The sequence below is a fragment of the Trichosurus vulpecula genome, chromosome 5 (genome assembly GCF_011100635.1).
Source record: "Trichosurus vulpecula isolate mTriVul1 chromosome 5, mTriVul1.pri, whole genome shotgun sequence".
NCBI lineage: Eukaryota > Metazoa > Chordata > Mammalia > Diprotodontia > Phalangeridae > Trichosurus > Trichosurus vulpecula.
This window is the reverse complement of record NC_050577.1, coordinates 32,620,143-32,632,471: the sequence shown is the minus strand read 5'-3', so window position 1 is coordinate 32,632,471 and position 12,329 is coordinate 32,620,143. Positions and strand designations below refer to the sequence as shown.

The window sequence follows — 12,329 nt, the reverse complement described above, 5'->3', positions numbered from 1 at the left end:
ATCTTGTCACTGGGTTGATCACTTAGAGAACATTCTAATCGCAATTCATTCAAAATGTGAATTCCCCAAAGCATTTATACTATCTTAGCTCAATTTATTTAAACCCTAAAACGGAAACTTATTTTCTCACTTTTACATAGTTCACTGGGGCACTTCAGATCCCATTAGCAATATTCCCTCGCTAATTTTAGTCTGATCATAAGTTTCCTTCCTAACTATATTTGTTTAATATACCAAATCTTGCCTAGTATATCAGGTACTAGAAAAGCAATAAATTAACACATCCCCAAATTCATATAAGTAATATATACCAGCCTTGAACATATATGAGTTATCATAAGCATTGAATGACATAACATATATAAAATGCCTTTGCAAACTTTAAGTCAGTAAATAAATGTTGTTTTTTGTTGTTGTCATCACTGTATTGGTATGAACATTTTACAACGTGTAAAAATGAAATTTAAAAGGGATAAGGTAAAAATGAAATAAAATTTAATCCTTGAAGTAATAGAGAACCACTGCAGTTTGTTGAGTTAAGGGGGCGAAATAGCTAGCTCTACATTTAGGTACATTATTTTGCTTGGGGATTGATTTGATCAGGGAGAGACTTGAAAAAAGGAGGTCCAATTAGGACATTATCGCAATAATCTGGATAAAAGGTGATGAGGTCTAGGACTCCATGATGGCTCTGTATGCAGAAAGATGGGGTCACATCTGAGACACAGGATGGAGTATTAATGACTAGATTGGCGATTGATTGGGAAAGTGAGGGATAAAATACCATGCTATGGTTGAAAATCTTGGTGCCTGCACACATGGTGGTGTACAAAACAAAACCAGGGCAGCTTGGAGGAGAGGTACGTCGGGAGGGGGAGAGCTGCTCACGCCCCCGGCGGCGCCGCAGCGAGGTCCCGCATGCTGCTCATGGACCCAGAATGGCAGCGCCGAGTCTGAGCCCAGAGTGCTGCAGCTGCTAGGCATCGTCACTCGACCTGACCTGCTGCCTTATATCACACTCAAGAGGAGGCGGGCTGTGTGCCCAGACCTTGTAGACAAATACCTGGAGGAAACGACAGTCCGTTATGTGACCCCCAGAGCCCACGGTAACGCAGAGCCGGGAGCTCCCCAAGCCCCTAAATCAGTACCTCCCCACTATCCTGTGGCGTGCTGCCCCAAGGCTGGTCAACAAGTGTGCATCAAACGGCCGACTCGAGGGAGAGGACACTTGTAAGTCAGCGGAAGCGATGGAAGGCCGTGACACCAGACCCCAAGGAGAAACAGCCCTGCGACATGAGGCATGAGGCAGCTCTGCAGGGCAACGTCCTCTCAAATAAGCAGGACCCGCTTGGACGCCAGTTTGAGCGTTTCAACCGGGCCAATACCATCCTCACATCCCAGGGCCTGGGTTCCATCATCTGTGACATCGAGTTCTCTGAGCTCACCTGCATCAATGGCCCTCTCCTGGAGGCGCTCCAAGGTGTCTTCATCCCAGACTCACTTAAACAGGCTGTGGGCCATGAGGCTATCAAGCTGCTGGTGAATGTGGATGACGAGGACTGCGAACTGGGCCGACAGGAACTCCTGAGGACCTTGATGTTGCACGCACTGCCCTGACCCTCCTCTCACCTTTCACCAATCTGGGGCCTCAGCTCGGCACCCATCTCTGGAGTTCACACACTGTTTGGGGTTTTCTCCACACCCCTCCTGTCACCTTCGCTCCCCCTCCCCCCCTTTTTTTTTACTTTTTTATATAATTAATTAATTTATTTTTAGTTTTAGTTTTCAATATTCATTTCCCTAAGATTTTGCCTCCCCTTCTTTTTTAAAGGAAAAGACAAAAAAGTGGAAGTGGTGTGTCTCCCCATCCCCTCCCCCACCCAGACTTCCGCAAGCCTCGGAGTCCAGCCTGGGCAAGGAAGGAAGAAGCAGTCTTGTCTCGGTGCTCTGTGGAACCGCTGCTGAAGTTGTTTGGGGGTCTATAGGCGGGTCTCTCAATAGCCCTGAGACTTCATGAGGGCTAGTTTTGTTTTGTTTTGTCTGAGAAACCAAAGGGCTGTGGTGTAGGAGCTTGCTGGAGAGGTAACAGTCAGGGTTGTATCGTGGGGATTTACTACCACATGCCCTCCACCCTGCTGAGATTGTGAGTAACAAGTTGAACAACACACGTAAAGGTATGGCCTCCTCACTTGCTCACTCCTGGCCCCTGGTGCTTCCCTCCCTCTCCCTCCCATCTCCCAGGGACAGAGGTTAGGGACTCTTTTCCTAGTCTGGGTCCTTCATTTACCCTCTGTTAGCTCCTCTTCTAGGAAGCAGTGAAAAGGGAGGACTGGGGCAGCCCAAGAACCCCTTGCCTGTGCACAAGTGCCTGTGTGTGTGTGTGGATGGGGGGAAGGGCTGCTGGGAGCACACACTCCCTAAGAAAGGGGTGTGTGGCACTTTTCCTTCCATGTTCAAGTGAAAATAAAGGTATCCTGCAGCCCATAAAAAAAAGAAGGGGGAAAGCTAACTGGATCATAACCCGTTGTGTCTGTTTTTCCCCTGGTGCTATTCACTCCCATCAAAGGAAAACAATACAATCGAATAAATACGAATCTGAAAAGTGCATGTGAGAAAGGGGTTACTGAAATGGTTACAGCTCCTGAACAAAGATCTTACATGTAACGTGTGCTAGGTATGACCAAGAAGTGATTGGGGAAGGGGACTGGAGGGAGGGCTAATGGCAAGTTGCAGAGAACAACACAGGAAATTTTGCAACTGATATGAATGTCTAGGTCAGGATAAATTATAATTATCCTGAGAGACCCAAGCCCTGTGGAATCCCAAAAGGCCAGAGATAGGAAGGGGCATGGGGGGATTTTTAAGGGACTGAAGTATTTGTGCTGCATACAAGCCCACAGTTGGCTCTGGAGAAAAGAGGGTAGGCTATAAACCTTTTTTCTACTCTTACATTGGCTAATAATTACTTCTTGAGGGTTAAGCCATGGCCCTCACTTTAGATAGCATTGTAAATGAATTTCATCACTTGAAATCCTAGCAAGTATCTACTCGATGACTTTGGATTTTCTCTGGTGGTAATCAGGTTTTGTAGGTAGGGAAACTACATTTGTATAATCCATTTATCCAATTATTTGCGCTACAAAGAAAATAGACAGTGAGTGTGCAGGTAGCTGCGGGGAAAGGAAAAGTCAAAATTGAGACCACATGGATTTTCTCTGATTTGGAAAATCAGGCCTCAACGTCAAACAGTGAAAGCATTCAACTAGGCGCAAAGATTAGTCTATGAAGCTATCAAGGAATCATGTTATACTTTTCTGGAAAACAGCTGTGTTCTGTTTAAAATTGTCTTTAAAATAAATGTTCTGGAAGAAGATTTCAGCAGCTTTGGGAGTAAATGTGAAATCTATTAGTGTTGTCAATAAGGACAGAAAAAGTAATAGCAACTTCTGCATATATTGTATGACTATAATGTCAATGGGCAGCTAGATGGTACAATGGATAGAGCACCGGGACTGAAGCCAAGAAGACTCATCTTTCTGAGTTCAAATCCCGCTTCAGTCACTTCCTACCTATGTGACTGGGGCAAGTCACTAAATCCTGTTTGCCTCAGTTTCCTCATCTGTAAAATGAGCTGGAGAAGGAAATGGGAAACCACTTCAATATCTTTGCCAAGAAAGGATGGAGACTTGGACACAACTGGAGAACATCAATAATGTCACATCAAAAATAATTTCTTCTTTCCTGTATAAAGATGCAAAGGAGATGAGGGTTCTCAATGAGTACTGGGTTCTAACTTGGAGAAAATCCGTGGAAATTAAAAGCTCCGAATTAGACTTCATTCTTGTCCACACTACACTCCTAATTCCCTACTTTCTCTACTATATCGTAGAAACCCTTTTGCCCTGAGAGTTCACTCTTATCCCTAGATGACTCACAAAGAAAGTATCCTCTATCTCTGTGGCCTCTCCCTTTGATAAGCTGATTCTTCCCAGAACCTCCATTTTTCAGGAGGATACCTTCACAAATCATATCCTCATTCCTCTCTAGGCTGTACTCTTTATCTTCATCCTTTCCCTCCTTTCTTCTCCTTCATTTTTAGCTTCCTTCTATTTATCTTCCCCCATCATAACAGTTTTTTGAGGGAAGGAATTGTCTTTCTGGTTGTATTCGCATCCCTGGCAGTTGGCACAGTGCCTGACACATAATAAACACTTTATAAACGCATATTGGCTTGACTTGACTAGTCTATGATAGGTAAATAGATAGATAGATAGATAGATAGATAGATAGATAGATAGATAGATAGATAAAGTGAGTCATAGAGGATTTAATGACAGTTAAGTAATGATTATTAGCAGAAGCTCCCAGGATCATAAGCAGGCCATATAAAACACAAGGAAGATTCAGAGTGGATCGTTACCTAAAGCTTAGAGATAGAAAAATGATTATTAACAGTTATGCTTCCATGAGAAAGGTAACAAATTGTACCCAGGTGTTTATATTCCTTCAAATCTTTCTCTAAAACGCATATTGCCAAGTTTTGCATTGTAGTTAATAATTATTATACCTTTGGGATATTGCTTTGTTTTTATAGAAAAGGTTCATTCATTGGAATTTGAGTCAGCCACACTTAAGGGAAGCCTGTCTATTCAGATCATCATATGATAACCCGCATGGCCCTTGAATTGACTTATTTAAATAATTCACATTATCTTAGAAAAATAATCAACAGGATCGAATTTAAATACCTAGATGTTTATGGTCTTTTCATTTTCCTTAGGATATAGGTTAGGGACACAAAAATCCTTACATCTATATAAGTAAATATGATTTATATAGGTATTCATGGAATGGCCAAAGAGAGAAGGGTTTCAATATTTACTATATGTACTAGGAGACAAGCATAATTATATCCAAAGCCACAGAGAACTTTGCTATATCAATTAATGCATAAAAATGTATTCACGCCTTCCTTAAATGATTTTCCAAGAATGAATTAAACTCATCTGATATAGGTTGAATTTCTACCATGTACTCATCACTGGGGAAAGAGAAATAAAAACAAAATACTTCCTGCCATCAAGAAGCTTATAAACTATTCTTGTAGGGCATATAATACCACATACAAAAATAAGGATGTTTTACATACTTATTACACATGCATATACTTTTCATTTACTTACCATATATAGCATATATAAAAGCACATGCATATATCTATTTCATATGTATATGCAAAGAGTAAAAATTAATTAATTAATTGAATGAGGAAGGGAGGAACTACCATCTGGTTGGTCAGGAAAGGCCACCCATAGAGGATGGCAAGTAAGCTTTATTTTTTTGAAGGAAGTGAGGATTCTATGAGGTGGCCAACATATTCATGAGGGGACAGGAAATTGTTATAATTTCCCAGAGGGCCCCCTATGACATGATTTACATTTAGGTCCATTTAGGATGGCTTCCTTCTGGAAAAGTGTCTCATAGTGAAAAGAGAGAGAGAGAGCCTCAGAGGAAGATCTGGGTTGAAGTCTAACCTGTAACATAATCCTTGACTCTCCCCTTCCCACTCCCACATATCTAAGGTCACTTCAAAACTTCTGGAAATCTATATTCAAAAGATTCTCACTTAAAAATTTAAAGAACCATACCTGAACAGCCCACACAACTGCACACACAAATATTACCTACTCAGTGTCCAAGTAATTGCGTTATTAACTCATCTTCCTCCCTCTCATTCTCACTCCCATCCCATAACATCTCCCCACTCCACTGAAAACACACAGGGATCAGCTTCCTAACAACAATGTTCTTCTACTATCCTTTGGCAGGTGAACATCTTCTGCTCTCCTATAGTCTGGAGTGGAGGAGAAAAAGAGATATTAATAACTTTGAACAGTCACATCTGCCCCACACAAGCTGTCTGCTTCTCCCAAAGCATCTCAACACCATAACATACATGACTACGTATGTTTCTGGACAACAGCTTAAAGTTCATGAGATAAATTATCTGCAAGCTATGACATTCTTTGGATACTTCCAAAAAGTATCCATTCTTCTCCCCTTTCATCCAATTGACTACAATGTTATCTGACTATACAACGGTAGAACTGTGGATATATATCTATATCTATATCTATATAATATGTATATATAAAGATAAGACATATTGAACAATCATGATTTTTTCACCAACATAAAAATCACAACTTTTTACTTCTCACTTAAACCCATATACACACACACACAAACCAAAGTATGACCTTTCAGCATCAGTTTCTCCAATCTATAAGTTGAGGTTGTTACTCTAGCCTAAATGATCTCCAGAGCCCCCTCTAGCTCCCAGACTCATTATTTGCTAAATCTCATGCTAATTACAACCCCTAAAACTTATGTATAAACATATAAATCATAAAAAGAATGACAATGACAATGTGAGTATTAGAAAAACTTCATTGATAAGCCCTCACAAGAGGGCTACAATAAAAAGGGGTAATTCAAGGTGACAGCACCAGCTGGAATTCATGTTAAACATTATTCCCCATTTCTGTTTTATTTTCTCCTTAAGTTACTTTGTTTTGTGAATCAATCAATCAACAAATGAATGAACAAGCATTTTTAGTTGCCCACTAGTTATTACGATGAGCGCTGGAAATAAAGTAGAATTAATCTCTGCCCTCAAGAAGCTGATATTCCAATAGAGGAAGAAAGCACATGTAGGGGAGTGCGACCATGGAAGAGAGTTTTAGTTGGGGAAGCCACAAAGATGGTGAGTGTACCATGAGACATTCAATAACCACGCTCCTTCCCACAGCAATGTTAGTATTGATGTATTTTTGTTGCCAGAACAAGAGCAATGCTGGCATATTCTAAAATGATAGGAAAAGTTTTGCATAGCCATAGGAACACCCCTTCAGGCAAGGAACTCAGTTCTGCTCAGTAAACATTTATTATAATCCTTTTATCATCAGTGTATTCTCTTAGCTACTGGGCATACAAAGATAAAGATGAGAAATTGTTCCTGCCCTTGAGAAGCTTACACTATAATGGGGAGATAAAGCATCTATAAGATTTAGTGGACACAGATACTAATACATCAGAGATTTTTGCTGTAATGCTTTGCTAAAACAAAATAAATATGAAAGAGTATTTACTATACAATTCACTCAATAGATACTAGGTGCATACACCCACCTAGTCTCAATGCAAACTTGAACTTCAGAGATAGAGTTCTTTAGAAAAGTGCAATAAGTGCTTGTGTACAAAGTGCCCCCCTAAGTAACCTCGTATTTTTTGTTCATTCATTTAGTTGGTTTTTGACAACTACTCTTCATTCTTCAATAAGCAGATCACCATCCTTAAGGTAGTGTGGTGTCATGGAGAAAGAGGTAGAATTGGAATTAGGAAGACCTGGATTCACATCCTGCCTCAGACACTTATTTCCATGTGACCCAGGATATGTTCCTTAACCTCTCTTCCTTCTTTGTAAGGTCCCTTCCAACTCCAAATCTAGGATCCTAGGATCCCCAAGAGGGATAGGTTTAATGGTTGAAGAATATCTAGAATCTGGGGTCCAGAAACTTGTTTCTTTTAATATTTGAAAACTGACTTTTGTTCTGTCATGTCTGACTCTCTGTGACCCCATTTCCTTCTCCAGCTCATTTTTGCAGCTGAGCACACTGAGGCAAATGAGGTCACATGCTTGTAAATGTTTGAAGCCAGATTTGAACTCAGGAAGACTCATCTTCCTGACTGCAGGCCCAGCATTCTATCCACTGTGCCACCTTTGATAACTGTATTTCAATGTAATTGTCTGTATATTTTATCTTATGGTCTTAAAAACATTATTTTGAGTAGGGGTGCATAGACTTGACCAGACTGGCTGCCCAAGGAGTTCACAACACACTCAAAAAAGCTTAAGAAGCCCTTAACTAGGGAATCCATAAGATTTCTCACTCATCACAGTACATTATTCCCAAGCATCCTGGTTGGGTCGTGAGCCACTCTGGGAAAGTCAATAATTGTACAGTGGAACAACAAATAGAAATCGATTTCTACACTGACATTTCTTTTCCTTTTATGAATTTAAGAACACCCACCTAACTTACAGGTCACTTCTGATGTAGCAATGAGTTCACAATAAAAAGATAGATGGGAAACTCTTCAGTGCTTCAGGGCCAGCACTTCTAACATATCGCCCAAGTGTCTCAAGGCCATTATAGCTGTAATCATTGCTTTCCCAAGTGAAGACTTCTGCTGGTTTGGGCCTTGGAAATTTATCAGAACCCAGTTTTGGCCTTGGAATTTTATCAGAATCCAGTAGGAGCTATACTCAGTTCTGAACTATTTATAATCAATTCAGTATGGTTCAGCATTATGACTTTGCAAACATCTAAGTTTACAAAGAAAATAAGAAATGGAAAAGTACTTGTCTTTATTGCATTCTTCTAAAACAGTGCTTAAAAAAGACTGACATGCACTTTAGTTTCCAAAAAGAAAACTTGTTTCAGATTTAATGCTCTCTAAAATAGATGGCAGGTGAAAGTGCTCCCCATCCATTGGAAAGGATTTCATGAAAACCATGAAGAGGGAAATGGGTCAGCAAACTGCATTTGTGTGTGTCTGTATGTGTGTGTGTCTGTGTGTGTGTGTGTGCAGAGGAAACCTTCTGCTACCTAGCCCTTATCAGTCAGCATGATAAACTTCCACCGTCTGCCACAAATATGGCAGAGCCATGATTGAAGCTGACATGGAGAACCAGTCTAATCAAGTAATAATCATTCTAAATTAGCTCTAGGAAAATCCCTGATAGCTATTTAGATTAAAGTGTCATGGCTCAATCTAGACTTCTTATAAAGGAGGCAGCCACGCTTCCAGGGAATCTCAGTGGAGTTGACAAGGCCAGGAAGTAGACCTGCTCCCCTCACTGAGAACCATAGCAAGAATGGGCGCAAGGCAAAAGAGAGATGTTTAAATTGCCTTCATTACCCTGTGGAGAGGTAATAAAGACACACTTTTCAGCTTCAACTTTTCTGCATGGCCGACATGTCCAAAAGGTAATTGTTTTAATAAATGGAAGAAGGAATCTATTTTGATAGCAAGTTTCAAGAGCTGACAAGTCCAGTCCAGCTATTTCTACCTCAGCAAAAAGTTTTACACCCGTCCCTTCATTTCTACTTCACTTGTTGCTGCCATAGTTCAGACCTTCTTTATGGTTTGCTTGGGCTATCATAATAACATCCAACATCCGCCTTGCCCCCGCTAATATTCAAAGAAAATATAGACTCCGTTTTTTCTGATAAGATGGAGGTCAATTCTTCTGGTAAGATAGAGGCCACAGGACCTTGTCATCTGCCCAGCAGCTTTGCCCTCCAGTACCCTGGGCATGGCCATCTGCCCTCATGAAGCATCCTAAAGGTCTCTAGCCTTGCTTTTTGCCCTGCATTTGATTGGTCCTATAGGGGTTGCCTCTTCCGCCTAGTTAGAATATAAGGTTTTTGAGAGCAACAACTGACTTTTTTATTCTTTGTTTCCCTAGCACATAGCAGAGTATCTGGAAGAAGCAGTAACTTTAAGTGATCTTTCATTCAGTCCAAGATTTCTGTCTCCTGCGTCTCTGAAATAGAGTTCCTTTGAAGGAAGCCTTACCTTCTAGAGACAGGCCTTTAACCTAGATTTATGACAGAAATTGTCTTAAGACAGAAACTATTTTTGCCTTTCTTTGCCTGGAACATAGCATCATTAATTAATTAATGTTTAATTAATACTTGTTAGCTTGACGACTCCAATCTATCAATACCTCTGCCAAAGTAAAGTTGCTAACACACAAGTCTGATCACATCGCTCTTCTGTGAAGAAAGAACAGGCTTTCCAAAGTTCCCCACTGTTTATCACCCAAGATGCTGCTTTTCAATCTCCATCCATCTCTCTCCACTGTTGGTCATTACGCAGATTGTCCGCCTCACCTGGAAAATCACTTGATGTAGCTGGCAAAAATTTTGAAGGTCTTAGACTTAAGTCTTAGATTTAATCATCTGTGAGCAAGGAAGCTTCTACAATGTTGATTTTAATTTCAAGACAGTGAGGATGGGTAGAGAGCAGAGAGCACTGACAAGGACAGTGAGAAAGAATGGATTTGAAGGGGGCATTTCCTCATTCTATTTAGGAAATATACATTGCTGACCACATCCTTTAACACTTTCTATCAATTAGATCATTTTAATTGCTGGAAATCTAATTTAATTGCTAGAAATTTAATTGATACAGCTAAGTACAGTAGATAAAGCCCTGGGCCTAGAATTAGGAAGACCTGTGTTTCAATCCAGCCTGACACTTACTAACTGTGTGGCCTTAGGCAAGTCACTTAACCTCTCTTCGTGTCAGTTTCATCATTTCTAAAATGAGGTTAATGATGGCACCTGCCACTTGGGGCTGTTGTGAAGGTAGAATGAGATAGTACTTGTGAAGCACTCAGCATAGCATATAGCACATAGTAGATACTATATAAATGCCTATTTCCTTCCTCTCTTCCTTCCCTTTCCAAATAAGAGTCCTTCATTTCTTGTTCTAATTCAGACTGCACTTTCTGTTCCATGTGCCTTTCTTGCCTCTAAGCATCTTTTCTGACTTTTTTAGGAGACCTCATCCTCTTTCCTTTTCATTTAAATTTATTCCAATCCTTCCTCCAGGAAACTTTCCTCAATTAATTTCACCCTGACTACAATCTACCAGCACAGTTATTAGCCAGAATTTGTCCTTCAACATATATTTAAAATTATTCTATTAATTTGAATGTATTTGCGTTGGTCATATGTTTTCTTGTTTTATATTCTCCAGTGAGGGAGATAAGGGCAAGAGGTGTCTCTCATACATTATTCTCAAGTGCCGTTGGTTAATGATGTTGCTGGCCGAATGTCTAGTAGATAGGGAACCCAACTCACTGTGGCTAAGTTTCTCTTGTACCACAGTGCCCACTTGTCCAAGGATGCCCTTTCTCTCTTTCTTTCTTCCTTTTCTTTCTTTCTTCTTTTCTTTCTTTCTTTCTTTCTTTCTTTCTTTCTTTCTTTCTTTCTTTCTTTCTTCTTTCCTTCCTTCCTTCCTTCCTCCCTCCTTTCTTCCCTCCCTTTCTTACTTTATCTATCTTTCTTTCTTTCCTTCTTTCTTTCTTTCTTTTTCTTCTCTCTCTCTCTCTCTCTCTCTCTCTCTCTCTCTCTCTCTCTCTCTCCCTCCCTCCCTTCCTTCCTTCTTTCTTTCTTTCCTTCTTCCTTTCTTTCCTTCTTTCTTTCCTTCTTTCTTTCTTTCCTTCTCTTTCTCTCTCTCTCTCTCTCTCTCTCTCTCTCTCTCTCTCTCTCTCTCTCTCTCTCCCCCTTCGTGGCGTATTTCTATCTTTCCTTCTTCCTTTCTTTCTTTCCTTCTTCCTTCCTTACGTTCTTTCCTGAGAATCAATGTGATTCTCAGCTGGTCTCAAACTCAGAAAGTCTTTGGCTCCTGCCCTGCCTCTGACACCTGATAGCTGTGTCACTCAGGGCAAGCCATTTGACCTCTCAGTGTTCTAACAATCTAGGACTATGAGGTTATTCTTTACTAGAACTTGACTATGCCCCTGAAATATCACTTCTGGTCTAAGGCAATAATTGTTAATTATCATACGTGATAATCATACCAGAATACGTGGAACAACTGTGGTTTTGTTAAAATAAGAAATCTCTAGCCTTGGAACTCCTTTTTATGACTGCAGGTAGATGATAAACCATCGCTTTTAATTTTCATTTTTAGTGGTGTGGGAAAGGGAGCAGGTAAGCCATGTCCTAGGGAATTGTTTCAGACATACATCTAAAAGCTTTTTTATTTTTCAATTTAGATTGGTTCTCCCTATGTTGCACAGGCTGGAATTGCAACAGACATGACCTATTGTTGATTGGCATGGAAGCTTTGAATCCCTCCATTCTAACCCAGGCTGTTTTGCCCTTCTTTAGGCTAGTGGCCACCCCCACTCCAAGGGGCTCATCATATGGGAGCTAGCATTGGTAGAGACACCCAAATGGCTTTAGCTCTAGCTCATAACTCCCAAACTCAAGCAATCCATCAGTTCAACTTCCCCTAATAACAGAGATTACAGGCACAAACCACCATACATGGTCGTAGAGAGGGTCAGAAACTTGACCAAGATCACAGCTACCAAGTGACAAAGGGTTGGGCTTGAATAGAGTACTGACACCACACAAGCATTCTATTCACTAGGCCAAGCTGCCTCGTATGAGAATCCTAATGGTATATTCAAAAAGGTTTGCTTCTTACCTCATATTCCACAAGTGAATTTTAAATCCCACTGA

At 40.5% G+C, this 12,329-nt stretch overlaps 1 pseudogene; it reads left to right on the top strand.

Annotated features, from left to right (window-relative positions):
- The first annotated feature begins 790 nt into the window (after positions 1-790).
- LOC118850836 lies at positions 791-1,617 on the top strand (annotated as a pseudogene).
- The last annotated feature ends 10,712 nt before the right edge of the window (positions 1,618-12,329 follow it).